Here is a 21,988-nt window from a genome sequence, read left to right as displayed (position 1 = left end):
GCTAAATCCATTTATCTTTATACCTAAGATCTAAAACCACTCCAATGCTCATCAACAAGTTAAACTCTTTCCAATAACTATCAAATTTTGACCTAATCTTTAATCCCATTTCTCTGATATACACATGAGCAAGGTTGTGAAATCGTAAATCAAAACGTAAATCGTTTTTCAATTTTAAATCGTATCTTTTCTTATAATTTATGTTGGATTATGTGGAGTGTTCATATATTTTTGCCAATTTTAGGTCTTTGATGCCTATATATTTAATAAAATTCATTAAATATCAACAACAAGTCAGTTGTAGCGTTATTTAGAGGGGACTCTCATGATACCGAACGTCATGAGTTCGAACCAGCGTGTTATCATTTTTGAAAATCCGCTTGGATTTAACTTATGGTCAAGAATCGTAGTCAAAGTTGTTTGACAAACACGATTCATTGTAGTTTCGATTATGTGCTACGATTCAAAGCGGTTCATAAGAAAATGAAGTGAATCGGACGATTAAAACCATGCACATGAGGACTAGATTCCTATTGATTAATAATCTTATTAATCTCATAGACCCCATTGTAATACATATTTGTTGATTGGTACTTAATTCCTGCAAATTTAGTTTAAATCGCATCAAACACTTCCAAAGATTCACAAATTTGTATTCCTTGTTGCCACTCCTCTGAACTTAGTAGTATAGTGAAATCAGAATCCAACTCATCTAACCTAACAAATCTTTGTCTCAAATCAATTGAATCTTTAAGCATTTTAAAGGTGGAGTTCCATCCTATGCCCACATCCAAACAGACAGACCTTGCAAGAAGCTTAACTTATGTTATAGCATTTGCAAACATCTCTTTTCTAGCCTCGCTTGACTTGACATATTTAACACAATCTCTAATACTTTCTATAAATGCAACAACTAATTTTATATATAACTAAATGCAATGTATGATTGCTACACCTCATTTGAAACAAATCCCCCTCAAGATCTAGACAATCATTTCTACCAAGACAAAGCCTTCAGATTTGTCATCATAACATTATTGGCTCTAGCATTGTTCGCAGCTAAAGAAAAAAGCTTATTATCTATATTCCTATCTAGAGCTACAGATTTCATAAAGTCTGCAAGAACTTCGCCAGTATGTGGTGATGGCACTAAAATATATGTAATGCATTTTCACACAACAATAACCATCTTTTATATGATTACATGTCCACATGATTGTTGTTAAACTACATTTAGGTGTCATTGAGTGAAATTGTTCTTGTAATTGTAGTTTGAACTCAGCATAAAGTTTCATGATGTCATCCCTAGTTCTATTCCTACTATAGCATTTGGCAGAATGACATATTATGATCATACTATTATGATCATGTCTCATCACTAGATTATATAGTATATACAGCTTCGCAGTATTGTTTTCAATATAACACGACTTGAAAGATACGTTAGGAATGAAATAGTTCAAGTAAATATTACTAAACTCAAGTGGAAGGATGATGTCGTCGTTGTAGTTCGTTACTTCTTCACATTCTTCAGATCTTCAGAGTAATACTAGTATGTCTCAACATTCCTAGACTTTCTAGTCTAACCTAAACAAAGTTGACTCTAGTATTTAATCAAGCGACTAGATAAGTTTTGATACTAAAATATCACAACCAAACTTGACATACCAACGCTTGGTGAGTTCAACCGAGCTATTCTCTAACAATCTCCCCTTTGTCAATTTTAGTGACAAAACTCTTATTACATATGGAGCTAAACGAATTACAAAATAACTCATTATTCATACGCTTGATTCCAAGTTTCAACAACAGAAAAACCTGCAAATATTCAATCAATAAATGCAGATGTTGACATTTGAATAACAAAAGCATCTACTCCCCCTAAAGGCAAGCTAGGTAAATATTCAATCCGAACATCTTTATTATTCCCCTTTGTAATCTTAATACTACTCAGCAATATGATATGTTTCTCCCCTTTAGTCAATGCTTTACTCTTTTGTTAGATATAATGTTTAAGCACAATTTTCCTTTCTTAGTGATTCAAAATCATTTGTAAACTCCATATATTTCTCCCCTTTTTTCTCACAAAATGACAAAGGTTCGAGCAAATAAAGGATAAACTGAAAGGATATAAGACTTGTATACAACCTATAAGAGTTAAACACGAAGGATTCACATACCATTTTAGATAACCAATATTAAAACCGAAACTACAAAAGTAATTTAGTTTCAATATGTCATCAAGGAACCAATTGCCTGAAGCAATTTTCCCTAATAGTCCAACAAATCGACTAAGAAACTTAATTCCATTGTTAGACCGATCGCGTATGCACAATCGCTTGTTTCTATAAGACCAAAATAAAGATCAGTATTAACTTTATTTTTCTCATCAGGCTCTAATTATGCAAAAAATAACTTAGACCTTTCCCTTTAGACAACACAAACACTAGGTTAGTTAATTAGTTTTTCTTGTCAAGGCATTAGATTAGACTTGAATAACCGAATCCTCCAATTGATAAGTCTAACTAAGATCAGAATCAACTTAGTTTCTCTTATCCGGAATCAATTGGACTAAACAAATGATCCCGCGCGTATTTTGTTAAGCCACAAACAATAGATACAAACCAAAATAATTTGACTTGCACAATTATTTTCTACCAGAAGCAATTGAAAAAATATAAACATTACAATACCGTAATTGCACCGAATTTCCTTAACACTTGATACCCAACAATAAAGAAAATACCAAACCACAAGCCAAATAAATTGACACAATTTTTCTTAACCGGAAATAATTGAATCACATAAACAATCCATACACAACATAATGGAACATATCAATTATACCAAAAAAAAATTTAATCAAAAGCAAAATATATTCAATATAAACAGGCTTTTCTTAAACAGGAAAATAATTAACTAACAGATAAAATCTTTACCTCAATTTCCGCATCCACTACTCCCCAGAAAGATATATCATTAAGTGCAAGTTCAAATAAGAACTCTCCTCTCTCAAGAACAACCATAAAAGCAACCTTTACCATAGAAAGGTTGAAATGGTTTTAACTAATGCGTGCCAACAGACAAAAGTTGAAAAATCAAAAAACATATGCTAAACACAACTCATGTAAACATAAATTGGTTCAACATATTGTGACTTTTCACATATGAGTTTCAATCGGAACACCTTATGATCCTTTGATAAAGCCTACCAACATGGGCTCGAACTTAATCCCGCTAAATCAAAAAAGCCACACAAATCATAAGGGTAACACCATATGAGATCGAATTTTACGGTTAATAAAAACCGAAATCAGACATCTCATAAACCGAAAACACATAGCAAAAATATAGATATTTATTCACAGGCTATGTAATCAGTGACTATCACATGAAACAAAAATTATAAAATAATAATTTTATTCATAATAATAGTTTTATTCAAAATACACCTTATACAATAATATCGAGATAAATAAATACATTAATGTCTATTTTATTGGATCAAGTAGTACAACATATGACTTAATCCTTAGCGGGAAATCTGTATGGACTAAACTCCAATGTAATTCCGAGAACACCAACTTAAAAGTGAGACTCAATCTAGAAAGATATCAAAGAGCTTTATCTCTTTCTCAATACAATCAGTAAATCAACTAGATAGAAATCCGTGAGACTGATTGATATGAGAATAACTCGGATGGTACCAAAAACCAATGTTCGAGAGTCAATCAAGTTCTATCCAACAAACAAGGTCAGATTTATCAACTGTGGTTGAACTACGCACAACCTGTGATATTTAAATTATATAAACAAATATAATGCGGAAAAGAAATAACACAGACACCAGAAATTTTGTTAACGAGGAAACCACAAATGCAAAAAAAAAAAAAAAAAAAAAAAAACAGGACCTAGTCCATATTTGAACACCACACTGTATTAAGCCGCTACAGACTCTAGCCTTCTACAAGTTAACTTCAGACTGGAATGTAGTTGAGCCCTAACCAAGTCTCACACCGATTAAGGTACAGTCACGTTCCTTACGCCTCTTGAATACCAGCAGGACTCTTCGCACTTGATTCCGCTAGCTGATCTCACCCACAACTAAGAGTTTCTACGACCCAAAGTCGAAAACTTATTAACAAATCTGTCTCCCACAGATATGTCTATTCTGGTTTTGTTTCCGTCTTTAGATAAATCTAGGTGAACAGGAAACTCAACTAATAATCTGGTCTTATAGTCCCGAAGAGCAGCCTATAAATATTAGTCACCTCATAATAACCTAACTGATTAACAGAAGAAGTTATTGCGAAATCACAAGAGACTGAGATGAAGAACTGTTGTGATTACTTTTATATCTTACCTATAGGAGATAAATCTTGAGTAAATCTTAGAGATGATAAAACCCAGTACGATAGAACAAGTAAGATCATAATATGCAACTACAGAGAAAATAGTTGGATCTGGCTTTCACAAATCCCAAACGAAGTCTTCAAGTCTTTAACATAATAATGGTTTTTGAAAACTTAGGTTAAAGGAGAATCGACTCTAGTTTGCAACTAAGACACATGAGAGTGTCGGGATTAGGTTTCCCAGATGCTAGAGTTCTCCTTTAAATAGTCTTTCAAATCAGGGTTGCTTATAATCAAAGCTAAGATAGCTTAGTAACAAAGCAATTGATGTTCACCTTTAGATGAACTCTATCTTTAAGATTCAAGCTAAGACTGCTTAGAAACTAAGCAATCAATATCCACCATTAGATGGTATTAGCTTGATACACACAAATGAAATATACTTATATTTAGATATGGATGAACCGTACCCAAATTTGTATACCTTGTTGGCTCAATAATAGTTAACCGAAGTTAGCCACATGAACACTTATAGTTTACCCACATTCATCTAACACTTCTAGATCCAATATGATGATCAATCGATCATGATAGATAATCAAATGAATATAAAGTGTTTCAAGAGAGTTTTTCAAATGTTCACTGTTTCATAGAAATATATATGAACCATTTAAAACAAAATCGGTTTGGTTTGTAATTGTAGAAAGTACTTATACAAGAACCACTTCCTGAACATAATTCCACGGTTTGTAAAAGTAGTTCACATACCTTATTTCATTAAAGTTTTAGGGACTTTAGTTCGTAAATTGAGTTTGCAAATGAACCTGAGTTCATGAGTATGTATTTCACACTTACCTATTTTAGAACCTAACCTTTGTGTTCGCAAACAGAGTACGCGAACCACAATTCCGGACTTTGGCTTTTCCGTGCCGTTCGCAAACAAAGTACGCGAACAACAATTCCGGACTCAACCTTGTCTAGCCGTTTGCAAACAGAGTACGCGAACAACATCTCTATACCTTTTCACAGGTAAACCCGTTCGCAAACAAAAGTTCTGGACCTGAAGTGGAGCTTCATAGTACACATACAAAGTATACATACTTTGTTATATCCAGGCATTGGTAGTCGTTCTAAACTGTCATTTAATCATTGAAACATGCTTAGAAGACGACAATGGTAATCTTACACATACCACTAGCTTCAAGTTAAGTGATTAATCGATCAATACAAAACTTCCCAAGTTAACATCAAATGATTGTCTCACACAAATCATGTAAGATGTTCAAGGTAATTTTCACATGATCATCTTGACTTCATATATAGTTTCCAAGAAATGAATTCTATCCAACTAAACTCGTCAAGTAGATGATGAACTTTAGCTAAAGCTAAAAGCTTCCAACACGTATTTCGAGAAATATATAAACGAGATAAAATCGACTCGAAATTTCAGTTGTGTATAATGTAAAAGTATATATAGTTGTACGAGTTAGTCTCTTTAGAAGATATAATATACTTATGAGTGATAGATAAGTTTTAGTCTCCACATACCTTTTGTTGATGAAGTTCCTCCAAGCTCTTTAGTAAATCTTCTTCTTCAATTGGTGAATGTCGTGAAGTATAAAGCTCAACTATGCACTTCTATCCTAATACGAGACATAGCTATAAGTAGACTATAAATCAAGTATATAGTTTTGATCAACTAAACTTGACAAAAAAGGCTTGAGATAGCAACGGTTGCGAGGTCGACCGAGAAGTGCTCTAACAGATCTTCTTCTTCCTTTCCGTACTACTTCCTTGACAATCCTTAACTCTTTAAGCTTCCTCCTTATTTGCCTTTGTAATATTGCGAGTTATTGGAGGCATGCTCAAGGATTTAAATAATAACTAATCAGGGTTTCTTAATACAAGCAAGAGAGAGTTTTTCTTAAGAAGATACAACTTTCGGACCGAAAATACCCACAGATTTCCGAAAATATATTGAGAATATTTTTTTTCCTGTGTCCGAAACTCTCACGCTGGAAGATTTATTAAAATTCAAAATTTTCAAATAAATCCTAATTATGGAAGATCATGATAAACATGAACATTATTTTAGACAAAATGGATTCGCAGTTAATCCAGAAATTGTCACAGATTTTCTGATACAAACACAAAATCATGTTCTCTCGTTTTATGTGCTTCCTCATCCCTAAAGTTATGACCACGAACTTGGATGAGGGTGCACAGACTCCATACAACCATATATTGAATCGAAGTAAGCCTTATCATGCTTACAACGAGTATCACAAACGTAATTCATGTTTCTCTTTGAAGGTTTCTGCCCAAAGTATTTTCTCCCAAGAAGATGATCCTTCATTATAGTAAATGTATGATCATGAAGAGAAAATGTACTGATGTGAGAATTTTCAGAGAGAGATAAATCTCTCTTAATTCTATTAATCAGATTTTCATATGATTTTCTCATTCTATGGATTTCCTCACTATGCACATCAGCTTGATCATTGGAAAAAATTATTGGAAAATTTCCCTGATTGTTTCTCTTGGCAGAAATTATTTCCTTCCCTTTCTTCTGGAGGCGTTCAATAGGGGAACTACCTTCATGTAAACAGAGATTGTTTCGACATGAGTGAGGAGGAACCTTTTTTTCAGAAGTGATTATCAACTCTTTCATCTGATTCTTTTGAGTTGATTTTATCGGGTTGGGGTATATTCTGTCTTTCTACTGAGGAATGATCTTTCAGTTTTTTAAGACAATATACTTCTTTTAATACTTTTACAAGGGTTTTTGAAGAAATATGAGTTTTTTGTCAAGTGACTGAAAGTTGTATTCCTTAACATCTTTAGTTCAAAGTTTCCTTTGGACAAGATTTCGTTTGATCATCAGTAGTTGTACAAGATGGTTTTTCATTCTCTTCCGACTTGATGTAGTTAGGCAGACTACCATCATCATGATCCGTTTCAGACGTGATCAAACAAGTCTTGTTGCCACAATCTGTAAAAGTCAAGCAAGGACTTTTGGTTTTCTCATCAGAAGAAATTATAACAGAATCATTACTCAGAGTCATAGGATGAACCTCTTGTCTTGAGTAACAGATTTACCAAGAGTTTTTACTTTGACAGTATGATCCATATTCTCTTTGGCTATAATATTTAGTTGAATGTCTTTTTCTCTGACCTCTTGATTTAGAAGACTAGACTCTGTGTTTAATAATAACATCCTTGTAGACGGATATCTTATAGGCTTTAGGAGTTTTACCAACTCTTTCTCAGCATCTTCTTTGACGTCAGAGTTTGACTCAAATGCACTATTAATCTTCTCAACTCCAAGATCATGAGTTAATGAAGTAGTAGCATTTTTAACTTTTGAGTATTCGCAATCTTGCATAACGCTAACTGAATCAGACATTAGATTCAATCTTATAGGTTAGATCGCACCAAACACAGATTGTTAGATCTTTTCATGTTTTCCTGCTCTGATACCAATTGAAAAGACGAGGGTACCCAAATACACCACAATATTTTTATTTCAACCTATAAGTCTTCTATATAATGTGATCGTCTATGGAAAAAGTCGAGACAATACAAAAATTTGGTTCACACTTCGTGTGATCGTTTATGGATACCAGATCGAGACAATACAACAACAATATAACTTGTGCGATTGACTATGGATACAAGATCGAGATAATACGACAACAAAGTATGTACTTGATAATAGGTACGGTAATAATCAAACTCTATTAGATTACTATCAAGTATTACGGAGTTAACGTACAAGTGTAACTTACTTTTAATTATAATAAAACAATTATAATTGCAGAATAGAAAAGTAAATGACTCAAAAAGATATTGTTAACGAGGAAACCGCAAATACAGAGAAACCCCGGGACCTAGTCAAATTTTGAATACTCTCAGAATTAAGCCGCTATACAAAATCTAATACCAACTTCGTATAGTTGAGACCAAGCAGACTATCCCTATCTACTTAGTTCCCTCAGTCTCCCCGCACCTTCGACTTCTAGAGTCACGCACGTGAATAGCAAGTCCTTTGGATCGTATTCCAAACAGCAAATGAAGAATTTGTTTGGTAACCACTCTAATCAATCTTGCTACAAGATATAGATGAGTCGTTGACAAAGGTTCTTCCGTTTAATATAATAAACTCCTTTGTCTGGTTAGTGTTGATGGTGGTTTTTAGCTTAAGGTTAAAATCGTAAAACCGCACATCTGACTTGACGTCAATACGATCGTTAGCACATTTATTGAATCGATCAGCATGCCTACGTAAGAATTACCAGGGTACCTTTTTTTTTGTGTCATGTTCCACGGCAGAACCCTTAACATTGACCGACATCATCTATGCCAAACCCTTATTCTCATGCTACCGCGCCAAGGCATGCCAGCCACACCACTGTGCCAATGCCAAACCATGCCAGCTACATCTCCGCGCCAAGGCATGCCAACCATGCCAGCCGCACCATGCGCCAATGGCATGCCAAACCTTGGCCCCACCATGCCAAGCCAACCGCACCTTGCCTTGGCCACAACCATGCCAGCCACATCATGCGCCAATGGCATGCCAAACCCTTGGCCCCACCATGCCAAGCCAACCGCACCTTGCCTTGGCCCAACCATGCTAGCCGCACCATGCGCAAATGGCATGCCAAACCCTTGGCCCCACCATGCCAAGCCAACCGCGCCTTTTCTTGGCCCCAACCATGCTAGCCGCACCATGTGCCAATTGCATGCCAAACCCTTGGCCCCACCATGCCAAGCCAACCGCACCTTGCCTTGGCCCCACCATGCCAAGCCGTCCGTTCCAAACCCTTGGCCCGACTATGCCAAGCCATTCGCGCCATTGGCCTTGGCCCCACCATGCCGGACTTCCCTATGCGGCTACCAAAATGACGGCGTGCGACGATCAATGACCACCCTTCCATCCTAGATGCACATCCTAGCCGTCCAAGGTCGCCAAACGACGCATGGTAACCTTTTTCCCAAAACCCTAGTTTTGGGCACGCCAAACCGCGCCATACCATGTCGTTCTTCCCTATGCGGCTACCAAAACGAAGACGTGCGACGATCAACGACCACCCTTCCATCCTAGATGCAAATCCTAGTCATCCAAGGTCTCCAAACAACATATGGTAACCTTTGGCCCAAAACCCTAGTTTTGGCCACGCCAAACCGCGCTAAGGCATACCATGCCACATTTGCCAATGGCATGCCAACCACCTTGCCGCGCCATGCCATGTCGGCCTTCCCCATGCGGCTACCAAAACGAAGGCGTGCGACGATCAACGGACACCCTTCCATCCTAGATGCAAATCCTATCCGTCCAAGGTCGCCAAACAACGCATGGTAACCTTTGTCCCAAAACCCTAGTTTTGGCCACGCCAAACCGCGCCAAGGCATGCCATGCCACATGTGACAATGGCATGCCAACCACCATGCCGGCCTTCCCTATGTGGCTACCAAAACAAAGGCGTGCGACAATCAACGACCACCCTTCGATCCTAGATGAAAATCCTAGCCGTCCAAGGTCGTCAAACAACGCATGGTAACATTTGGCCCAAAACCCTAGTTTTGGACACGTCAAACCGCGCCAAGGCATGCCATGCCACATGTTCCAATGGTATGCCAACCACCTTGCCACGCCATACCATGCCAGCCTTCCCTATGCGGCTACCAAAACGAAGGCCTGCATCAATCAACGACCACTTTTTCATCTAAGATGCAGATCTTAGCCGTCCAAGGTTACCAGCTAACGCATGACAACCTTTGGCCCTAGTTTGGTCGCGCCTAAACAAAGCCAAAACCTTGGCGCGGTTTGGCGTGGCCAAAACTAGGGGTTTGGGACAAAGGTTTGGCACGCCATTGGCGCATGGTGCGGCTAGCATGGTTGGGGACAAGGAAAGGTGCGATTGGCTTGGCATGGTGGGGGCAAGGGTTTGGCATGCCATTGACGCATGGTGCGTATAACATGGTTGGCATGCCTTGGCGCGGTAGACGTGGCTGGCATGGTTTCCCATTGGCACAGTGTTGCGGCTGGCATGGTTGGTATGCCTTGGCGCGGAGATGTGGATGACATGGTTTTCCATTGGCACAGTGGTGCGGCTGTCACGGTTGGAATACCTTGGCACGGAGATGTGGCTGGCATGGTTTTCCATTGGCACAGTGGTGCGGCTGGCATGGTTGGCATGCCTTGGCGTGGGGATGTGGCTTGTATGGTTTTCCATTGGCACAGTGTTGTGGCTTGCATGGTTGGCATGCCTTGGCGCGGAGATGTGGATTGCATGGTTTTCCATTGACACAGCGGTGCGGCTGTCATGGTTGGCATGCCTTGGCGCGGTAGCATGAGAATTAGGGTTTGGCATAGATGATGTCGGTCAAAGTTAAGGGCTCTTCCGTGGAACATGACACATAAAAAAAAGGTACCTTGGTAATTCTTATGTAGGCATGCTGATCGATTCAATAAATGTGCTAATGGTCATAGTGACGTCATGTCAGTTGTACGGTTTTACGATTTTAACCCTAAGCTAAAAACCACAATCAACATTAAGTCCCCTGCTTAGCTCGGAACATGAGCATTGGTTCGAGGTAAGCATAAGATGGTGACAGACAAGGACAAAATCGAAGCGGCGGGTCAGGAAAACATGGTCAGGAAGATCCGACTAACCTTTTTTGAGAGGTAAGGAGAGTCCATAATCCTCGTATTTGGTGGCCTTGTGTAGATACTATTCGTGGTGTAGACGTGAAGTGGTGAGATGAAGATCGTCGTCTTAGTCTGGCTATGCATCACCTTGGATGGGTTAGGGAACATCATGATGCATGCTTGGAGAGTTGTCGTTGTTGGTGTGGCAAGTCATGGCGCGAACGGCTTGGCATGGTGGGGCCAAGGCAATGGCGCAGTTTGGTGAGGCAAAGCATGCGCCGACGGCTTGGCATGTGGGGCCAATAAATTGGTTTGCGTCCAGGATGGATCTCCTATGTCTGATAAAATAATTTCCATGCACTTTCCGTAATAATTTCTCTTCGTATTGTTCCATTGTAGTTATTTCGAAGGTGGAAGTAGCGTGAGAGAATTTTCGTTAGGATGTCATTTGAGAAAAGTTCTGCCTTACCGAAAGATGTTGTAAATTCCAAGCGAAACATAGATGATGAGTTCTTTACAACATCCGCCACGATTAGGAAAAATCATCCCAAGTATGTGTCGATTCTTCTGACTGGTCCAGAAAGTGAATGAGAGGCCCGGTCGGTTCGGACAGGAGGTGTAATAAGGTTTTATCTTCAGAGGAAAGAGTATCATGCTTCTCCTATTGACTTTAAAATCTCCGTGAGTCCGTTGCGTCCGTTTGAGAAGTGGATGCGATTCATGATGAGACAGGAATGTGTAAAATCCAGTTTGACCAAGGCGCAGATTATTGATGCCGTCGCGGATTCTGCAGTGCTTCAAATTAGGAAAGATATTCCAGGATTGGTTGCTTTTATATCCAGATGGTGTCCAGACACTCACACGGCCATATGCAGGTGGGGTGAAATGAATATCTCCTTAGAGAGGGTGGCCGTGTTGCTGAACCTTCCTGTAACAGGAAACCTCGATGTAAAATTGTCTGCAGATGAAGAGGAAATGCGCGCCGCTCTGGTTGAGAAATCAAAAGGATTCGTTCGGAAAGAAAACGATACGAGGTGCTTCTATGGATGGTGGCTGTCTCAGTGGTTTCCCGATGGGTTGGAGCCGAATCAGAAGAATAGTACGCTTCATGTCGTGGCGTTCTTGGCTCTTTGGTTATCCAGAGATATTTTTGATGAAGGCTCGGGTAAGAAGGAGATAAGACTGGAACTTATCAAGTTTGCCATAAAATTGGAAAAAGGTGTCGTTCTCCCTATTGGCGGCTTGTTTCTTGGTTCTCTGTACACACACTTGGATCAGCTGGTCGCGGACATGTGCGCTTCAAATGGTTACATGAAAGTGGATTCGTATATTCATGTCGCCTTTATCCAAGCGTGGCTGTGGGAGCACTTCGAAAGGTATGCTCCAAAACTGTTGGTCGTACTTCCCGAGTCTTGGGGTGGCTCTAGGATACTGCGCTGGTCGAATAGGCGTCCAAATATTGGTTCGACTTTGGTTGGATTCCTTGACAACTCGCACACGGTCAATTTGACCTTGGGCTCCGGTGCATGCGTCCATACCTCAGATCAGTACCTTTGGTCCTGCTCCGAGCATGTCTTTGTCTTCTGATAAAGAGGATATGAGTGTTGGAGAGATGGTGTTCATGCGAAGATGCACGCCCGATTATGTGCCGTCTTTCTTTCGAGGATATTGCAAAGCAGTCTCCTACAATATCGATAGGGAGGCTCGATATATGGGTTTTGATGAAGGGATCCCACTTGTTCGTCATCCGGTTGTTCCAGAAGTCTCGTTGCCAACTGTTCTCAATGTTATTGTTCTTGTGTCGGGTAAAAGTCTCCCTTTCCTGCTTGCGGAACGAAATCCATCAACAACCTCCAAATATAACATATTTTGGCAGGATGAGTTTCTCGTTTTCCATGGATTCGTGAATGATGTGGTAGAAAATCATCGCGGTAAGCATTCTCCTGTGGTTTTAGCGGAGCATCCACTACTGTGGGATCCTTCTTCGCCCAAGCAAAAATCCATTAGCCCGATTGCATATAGTCCCTAAGTGTAGGAATGGAGATCTAAAAGCCGTGCAGATGGTTCCCAGTCAGTTTCGACAGCCCTACCGACTTTCAGTTCATCCAATATGCGGGTACGTGTGATTTTCCTCTTGACTTTAGTTGGATCGTGTATATCCTTGTTTCTTTCTTGAGTATCCATCTTTGTATCTTTCCTAGGGTCTCAGCAGTGTAAACGCCTTTACCAAACTTGCAAGTAGTCAGAAAACATCGCTTCTCGAGACGGAGGGTGGCGGTGTTGAGCCTATCCGTGGCGATGGGGAACCCGAGAAGGATGAAAGCTCAAAGTTCATTGATGGTGAGAGTAGTTCTTCCGACAGCAGTGCTGAATCTTCCTCTAGCCAGTCTAAAAGCGAATCAGTGAGTCTCTCACATGTGTTTTTTTTTCTCGTTGGAAAATATCTAATCCGTGATGTCATAGGAGGAAAACCATTTCTGAAGATGGCCCTGAGACGGAGACTGGTGGTGATACAGTTTTGTCTCCAATTAAGGCATCCGTACCGGGCGACCTTGAAATGGATGTTGATCGAGATGACAACGTCGTTGTGACTCAGACAATGGAGAGTACCCCAGCGGCCGCAGGTGCAATTTTTGTTAGGAATCCCTTGTTGGTTGCTGATTTCGACGCGGGCGCCACTTTCAACCCTCCATACCTGGTTCCTTCCAGATCATGTGTTGATCGGGGGATTTAGCGTGCCAGCCAAACATGCGGCGATATACACCAAGATATGGGAAATCTACGGACATATCGCCACAACCAAGAAGGTTACTAGTCTATTTGCGTTGGTTAAGCATGTGGAGGAAGCTTTGTCTTCGATTGACGACATGTGCAACGTGACCGGTAATACTGTTTCTGAGGATGTAATCTCGAGCTGGAGGTTCCACCGTGACATGTGTGTAAACTTCGAGTTCAATATTCATTGGTTCGTTGAAGGTTTCTCTGAGGTTGAAAAGTTGTTGGTCGAAACAGTCGAAGGTCCTTCTGCGGATATGGTGAAGAAGCAGGAAACGGAAGTCGAAAAATTATCCAGGAAGCTGAAGTTGGAGAGGGGGGATCTCCAAAGCACGAACGAGGCTCTTGCTAAGAAGAGCAAGCCATTGTTGAAAATTTTTCCTTGAATGTATTTCTGTCTTCTGAACTTCTTATTTTTAGGTTTTTTTTTTTGAAAGGCAAATGAAACGCCTAGTTTATGGTTTTGGTTTCCTGGATTTTTGGGTTGATAGAAAAATGTTACCTTGAGGGTTTTGGATTATTCTTTTTGAATGAATTGTTTTGGAATGGATTGTTTTGGGAATGATGTTGTCTTGGTTACGATTGCAAGTGACGCAAACATCCCAGGAAAACCATGGAACCGTGAGTGTTGTGTGTCGGAAGATAACACGGGGTGAAACATAACATGGCTATCGGTTATATCATTCCTGTGAAAACTTGAAATAGCAAACCATGTATTTTGTCTAGGTAAGACTTACTCAGTTTTTTAGGTCTCCTGATGAAAAGAGAATCTTCCGGGTGTAAGACCGAGTTTTACGGGAGGCGCCGTCGTGATTGTGGAAAGTCCCCAGTCGTCTCATCTGATAATCGAGTCGTTGATCCCTGGTTGGATCGTTCGCTTTTAACCTCTAGGAAGTCCCCAGTCATCCATCGCCTGTCAAGACTGATAATCGGGTCGTCTGGTAACTGAGTCGTCGATCTCTAAGCGGATCGCCTGCTTATACCGCCTTGATGCCTGGGTCGAAGCATGAGATCGATGGTCAAAAATTGACATTGTAATCGAAAGATCAATCTCCCGCTGTCGTCGCCAATTGTTTGAGGGTGAAAACGATTTCTGCTGATTTTCGGTAATTTCGGGTGTGTGTGTGAGAGACGAGTCTAAACCCTAAACAATGTACTGCAAGGGAGTACTTTAGATTCGAGAGATAAATCTGTACAAATCCGGCCTAAAACAAGAAATGGTTGTTCCAGACTTTCTTCGGTCACAAAGAGGAAGAGAAGGGTTGATTTTGGGGAGGGAAGCGAAGAGAGTGTTGAGACCAAAATAGTTGACTCTGGAATAGTAGTTGTTTTGTGACTTGTATCAGAAAGTGGGAAGCTAACAGATGGGAAATATAGCAAACATTTTCTGAGTGTTGTATGCTCCTGACCAGAACTTGTTGTTCGGTAGAAATAGGTAATGCCTATTTATACAAGTCGAAGTGAAACGTACTCTGGTCTCATTAAGAAATGGAAAACGGGTGAGTAAATGGGACAAGGTGGTAACCGGTAACGCCTGGAATTGATGTTCCATAAAAAAAATCATTTCACCATTACTCCCTGTATTTACTAACCACCTCGTCCTTATGACACTTTCTTATAACGAGCGTAGTATACGTCGCACGCTGTAAACCGCCAAACCAATATCCAATGAGCATCCCCCAGTTTGTGACATGTGTTGATGTCTCGAGTGTTTTCGTGGAAAACATGTAGCATGTTGTTGATGTCTGGCAAGTTGAGCTTGGGAGACTTGTCGGCTCGGTGGTGACCTTCAACGGTCGAGATTTTGAATCTTAAAAGGAAGGTATCGTCGATTATTGCAACCTTTCGTTTGGTAGCCAGTGGCATGAAATTATGATCAGTATGGATTTAATATGACCCAGTTTAGGCGCGGCCAAAAGTTAGGGTTTTGGCTTTGTTTAGGCGCGACCAAACTAGGGCCAAAGGTGTCATGCGTTAGCTGGTAACCTTGGACGGCTAAGATCTGCATCTTAGATGAAAAAGTTGTCATTTATTGTTGCAGTCCTTCTTTTGGTAGCCGCATAGGGAAGGCCGGAAAGGTGGTTGGCATGCCATTTACACATGTGGCATGGCATGCATTGGCGTGGTTTGGTGTGGCCAAAACTAGGGTTTTGGGACAAAGGTTACCATGCATTGTTTGGCGACCTTGGACGACTAGGATTTTCATCTAGGATGGAAGGGTGGCCGTTAATCGTCGCACGCCTTCGTTTTGGTAGCCGCATGGGGAAGGTCGGCATGGTATGGCCCGACAAGGTGGTTGGCATGCCATTGGCACATGTGGCATGGCATGCCTTGGTGCGGTTTGGCGTGGCCAAAACTTGGGTTTTGGGCCAAAGGTTACGGTGTGTTGTTTGGAGACCTTGGACGGCTAGGATTTGCATATAGGATGGAAGGGTGGTCGTTGATCGTCGCACGCCTTCGTTTTGGTAGTCGTATGGGGAAGGCCGACATGGTGTGGCGCGGCATGGTGGTTGGCATGCCATTGACACATGTGGCATGGCATGCTTTGGCGCGGTTTGGAGTGGCCAAAACTAGGGTTTTGGGCCAAAGGTTATCATGCGTTGTTTGGCGACCTTAGACGGCTAGGATTTGCATCCAGGATGGAAGGGTGGTCGTTGATCTTCGCACGCCTTAGTTTTGGTAGCCGCATGGGAAAGGCCGACATGGTATGGAGCGGCAAGGTGGTTGGCATGCCATTGGCACATGTGGCATGGCATGCCTTGGCGCGGTTTGGCGTGGCCAAAACTAGGGTTTTGGGCCAAAGGTTACCATGCGTTGTTTGGCGACCTTGGACGGCTAGGATTTGCATCTACGATGGAAGGGTAGTCGTTGATCGTCGCACACCTTTGTTTTGGTAGCCGCATGGGGAAAGCCGGCATGGTATGGCGCGGCAAGGTGGTTGGCATGCCATTGGCACATGTGGCATGGCATGCCTTGGCGCGGTTTGGCGTGGCCAAAACTAAGGTTTTGGGCCAAAGGTTACCATCCGTTGTTTGGCGAACTTTGACGGCTAGGATTTGCATCTAGGATTGCATCTAGGATGGAAGTGTGGTCGTTGATCGTCGCACGCCTTCGTTTTGGTATCCGCATGGGGAAGGCCGGCAGGGTATGGCGCGACAAGGTGGTTGGCAAGACATTGGCACATGTGGCATGGCATGCCTTGGCGCGGTAGACGTGGCTGGAATGGTTTGCCATTGGCACAGTGGTGCGGCTGGCATGGTTGGCATGCCTTGGCGCGGAGATGTGGCTGACATGGTTTTCCATTGGCACAGTGGTGCGGCTAGCATGGTTGGCATGCCTTGGCGCGGAGATGTGGCTGGCATGGTTTGACATTGGCACAGTGTTGCGGATGGCATGGTCGGCATGCCTTGGCGCGGAGATGTGGCTGGCATGGTTCGCCATTGGCACAGTGGTGCGGCTGGCATGGTTGGCATGCCTTGGCGCGGAGACGTGGCTTGCATGGTTTGCCATTGGCACATTGTTGCGGCTGGCATGGTTGGCATGCCTTGGCGCGGAGATGTGGCTTGCATGGTTTTCCATTGGCACAGTGGTGCGGTTGGCATGCCTTGGCGCGGTAACATGAGAATTAGGGTTTGGCATAGATGATGTCGGTCAATGTTAAGGGCTCTGCCGTGGAACATGACACATAAAAAAAAGGTTCCCTGGTAATTCTTATGTAGGCATGCTGATCGATTCAATAAATGTGCTAATTGTCATAGTGACGTCATGTCAGTTGTACGATTTTACGATTTTAACCCTAAGCTAAAAACCACCGTCAACATTAAGTCCCCTGCTTAGCTCGGAACGAGAGCATTGTTGCGAGGTAAGCATAAGATTGTTACAGACAAGAACAAAATCAAAGCGGCGGGTCAGGAAAAGATGGTCAGGAAGATCCGACTAACCTTTTTTGAGAGGTAAGGAGAGTCCATAATCCTCGTGTTTGGCGGCCTTGCATAGATTCTATTCATGGTGTAGACCGTGAAGTGGTGAGATGAAGATCGTCGGCTTAGTCTGACTATGCATCACCTTGGTTGGGTTAGGGAACATCATGACGCTGGCTTGGAGAGTTGTCGCTGTTGGTGCGGCAAGTCATGGCGCGGACGGCTTGGCATGGTGGGGCCAAGGCAATGGCGCAATTTGGTGAGGCAAAGCATGCATGGACGGCTTGGCATGTGCGGCCAAGGCATGGCGCGGTCCTGGCGAGGCAAGCATGGCGGATGGATTGGCGTGATGGGGCCAAGGCAATGGCGCAGTTTGGTGAGGCAAAGCATGCACGAACGGCTTGGAATGTGGGTCCAAGGCATGGCGCGGTCCTCATGGCGGATGTCTTGGCGTGGTGGGGCCAAGGAAATGGCACGGACGGTCTTGGCATGGTGATTGGTCTTCGCGGGCCCGGTTGCCTCTTTACCTTACTTGACTCTAATAGGAAGTCATTTCCTTATTCAAACCTCCAAGTATCACGCCTATAAAATGAGGGCCAGCCTCTCCTTTTACTTCACACCTATTTTTATTTTTATTCTGGCCGTGTGGTAACAGTAAAGCGGACGAGCGAATCCTATGTATGTCTTCCAACACTTCCTCTTTAACTTGCTTTTCATGTTGTTTTTTTGTGTGTTAGTGCAAACCCTAGCTGTAGGCGAACCTTTTCATGAACTTGTAGAAATGTTGTCCTTCTTCGTTGGCTTGAATCCTAGCCGTAGGTATGTTTGCACGAACTTGTAGTAAAATTTAGGCGTGAATACCATATTGATGTTGGCCGCCTCAATTACCGTGCAAAGTAGGCATGCATGAGCTGGTAATTGTCATTCCCTTCCCGCGAAAACCTAGCTTCTAAAGTTTACTCCTTTTTCCTGGTGTGACCGTGTGTATGGTTCCCGTGGTGGGGCGCGTCTCCTCAGCCGGGCGCAAATTTCTCGCTGCAGGGTACGGTCCTAGCATGAGTAGGTGATGCAGGGTCTGTCAGTCCCCATTTCTTTGCCTATGCGCATTATGACTTTGAAACAAATTGGCTTGCGTCCAGGATGGATCTCTTGTGTCTGATAAAATAATTTCCATGCACTTTCCGTAATAATTTCTCTTCATATTGTTCCATTGTAGTTATTTCGAAGGTGGAAGTAGCGTGAGAGAATTTTCATTAGGATGTCATTTGAGAAACGTTCTGCCTTACCGAAAGATGTTGGAAATATCAAGCGAAACATAGATGATGAGTTCTTTACAACATCCGACACGATTAGGAGAAATCATCCCAAGTATGTGTCGATTCTTCTGACTGGTCCGGAAAGTGAAGGAGAGGCCCGGTCTGTTCGGCCAGGAGGTGCAATAAGGTTTTGTATTCAAAGGAAAGAGTATCATGCTTCTCCTATTGACTTTAAAATCTCTGTGAGTCCGTTTCGTCCCTTTGAGAAATGGATGCGATTCATGATGAGCCATGAATGTGTAAAAGCCAGTTTGACCAAGGCGCAGATCATTGATGCCGTCGCGGCTTCCGCAGTGCTTCAAATTAGGAAAGATATTCTAGGCTTGGTTGCTTTTATATCCAGATGGTGTCCATACACTCACACGGCCATATGCAGGTGGGTGAAATGAATATCTCCATAGAGAGCGTTGGCTGTGTTGTTGAACCATCCTGTAATAGGAAACCTCTATGTCAAATTGTCTGCAGATAAAGAGGAAATGCGCGCCGCTCTGGTTGAGAAATCAAAAGGATTCGTTCAGAAAGAAAACGAGACGAGGTGCTTCTATGGCTGGTGGATGTCTCAGTGGTTTCCCGATAGGTTGGAGCCGAATCAGAAGAATAGTACGCTTCATGTCGCGGCGTTCTTGGCTCTTTGGTTATCCAGAGATATTTTCGATGACGGCTCGGGTAAGAAGGAGATAAGACTGGAACTTATCAAGTTTGCCATAAAATTGGCAAAAGGTGTCGTTCTCCCTATTGGCGGCTTGTTTCTTGGTTCTTTGTACACACACTTGGATCAGCTGGTCGCGGACATGTGCGCTTCAAATGGTTACATGAAAGTGGATTCGTATATTCATGCCGCCTTTCTCCAAGCGTGGTTGTGGGAGCACTTCGAAAGGTATGCTCCAAAACTGTTGGTCGTACTTCCCGAGTCTTGGGGTGGCTCTAGGATACTGCGCTGGTCGAATAGGCGCTCAAAGATTGGTTCGAACCTGGTTGGATTCCTTGAAAACTCGCACACGGTCAATTTTCGTTGGATTCGTATAAAGGCTCATCAACTAAGTTTTTAATCATAGTTACCTCCTCCGATTCACTGATAGGCACATCAAATAATGGATTATCCAACATACTACAGGCTAAAGGATCATGAACTACATCGTCTAAAACGGTGGTATCATTATAAACAACACTATCATTATAAAGCTCAACCGGAGTAACAAATTCCTGATCACTATGCCTACATATTTCATGTTCTTCATCAATACTATCCTCATCATAATCATCACTATAATAACATGAAAATAATCGAACCTTATCAAAACAAGTAGGGTTACCAATTCTAACCTCGTCATCTTGATTATTTGAATAAAAACTATCCTTATTTTCGAGGGTGGTATTGGGAAAACTACACTGGAAATTAAGACTATCCTGAGCAAGTTTTTCCACACTCCTATTTGTATTCTCAGTAAATTTCTTGAGGGTCTCTTTTAGAGATATCTTAGTTGACCGCTCTACGGACTCTTCTGGGAGAAGAATATTATAAGTATCTTTCATAAATAACTTCCGTGCTGACTCATTGAAACTCTTGAGAGACTCTTCTAGATAAATAGAATGATTGTTTTGCTTGTATGACTTGTGGGTATGTGGATAGTAATTGGGCTCAAAATGGTATGGACCATAACCTTCAAAGGTTTCGCGTTCCCAATCACTATTCACACTATGGTCATAAAAAGGATAATGTCTAAGCTGCTCAGTCGGATACTCATTGTATTGGCTATTATAATACCAGTTCGACATCCTAACTGCAAGGGAATTCTAAACAAAAACAAAGAAGGCTGACTCGACCACAACAAGCCTATTTTATCTAGCAAACAAAAAGCATGATGACTCCACTTAGATTGTTTTCTAGAACATCTTTTATTCCTTCGAAAAGGAATTCGTTACAATTTGAGCACACCCTTCTGGAATCAATCCGAGCTAATGTAAGTTGAATCGAGGCGAGGGAAGCTCAGTGGAGCTTTGATACCCAAATCCTCACCGCTATCACAAGGCGGCGCAGTCACGCATTCAACTCACAGAAACCATCATGAACTTCGAAGTACACTAAAAGAGTAACCAATATTTTTCGAACGACTTTCCTACTAAGCTCGTTACCCTATAGGTCTCGTTCTAGTCAAAATTTTAAGCTTAGGTTCGCGTTTGGTTTCGTTTTCCTAAAGCGGGCAAGAAGGGAGTGGTGATGAAATCCGAACCCTTATCTTGTATTGGCCAGGCCTTGCCCTTTACTAGGAAAAAAACAGTCCAAATTCGTCATCAATCAATGAATCACCTTAAGGAATACAGTAACTCGCTTACAGGAGATTCGCGAGTGTTTCGATGGACTTACCTCCCGTACTAGACGGGGGATGAACCGTTGAAGTCGACTCGGGCCACGACTCCTATGTCATGTACGAACCCGAGGGGCCGAGACGATATTGTAATCGTCGTCCTTCCCTGCAAATAGTTTATATTTAATTATTTTTTTATATAACCCTTCCGTAGGGTTTAAAATTAAAATAAATTGTCCAAAGTCCAGTCCAATGAAAAGAAATACAAAAAAATAATAATAATAATTACAAAAAAAATGGAAAGTCTCTTAAAAAAAATAATAATAAAAAATAATTCTCTCTTTTTTCTTTATTTTTTTGCTTTGTCTTTTTTCCTTCTCTTTTAGCTTTAAGCTTTGATTCGAAGGTCTTTAGTATCCAACTTCAAACCTGTAATACAAAGACACAACCAAAGAGACGTAAAAAGAACAAATGGAATAATAAAAATAATAAAAACCTAAAAATTCTACCTAAGCACAAATCCGCGTCGGCGGCGCCAAAATGGTTAATGATTTTTGATTGTGATTGTAGTAAATAGGATTCGTTTCAGACTTGTGAAGGAAATGAAATTTTTAGATTTAATAAAAATATATATACAAAAATATTAACAATGGGCGAGAGGTAC

The sequence above is a fragment of the Papaver somniferum genome, unplaced genomic scaffold (assembly GCF_003573695.1).
Source record: "Papaver somniferum cultivar HN1 unplaced genomic scaffold, ASM357369v1 unplaced-scaffold_137, whole genome shotgun sequence".
NCBI classification, from domain to species: Eukaryota; Viridiplantae; Streptophyta; class Magnoliopsida; order Ranunculales; family Papaveraceae; genus Papaver; species Papaver somniferum.
Note: the sequence above shows the minus strand (reverse complement) of the source record.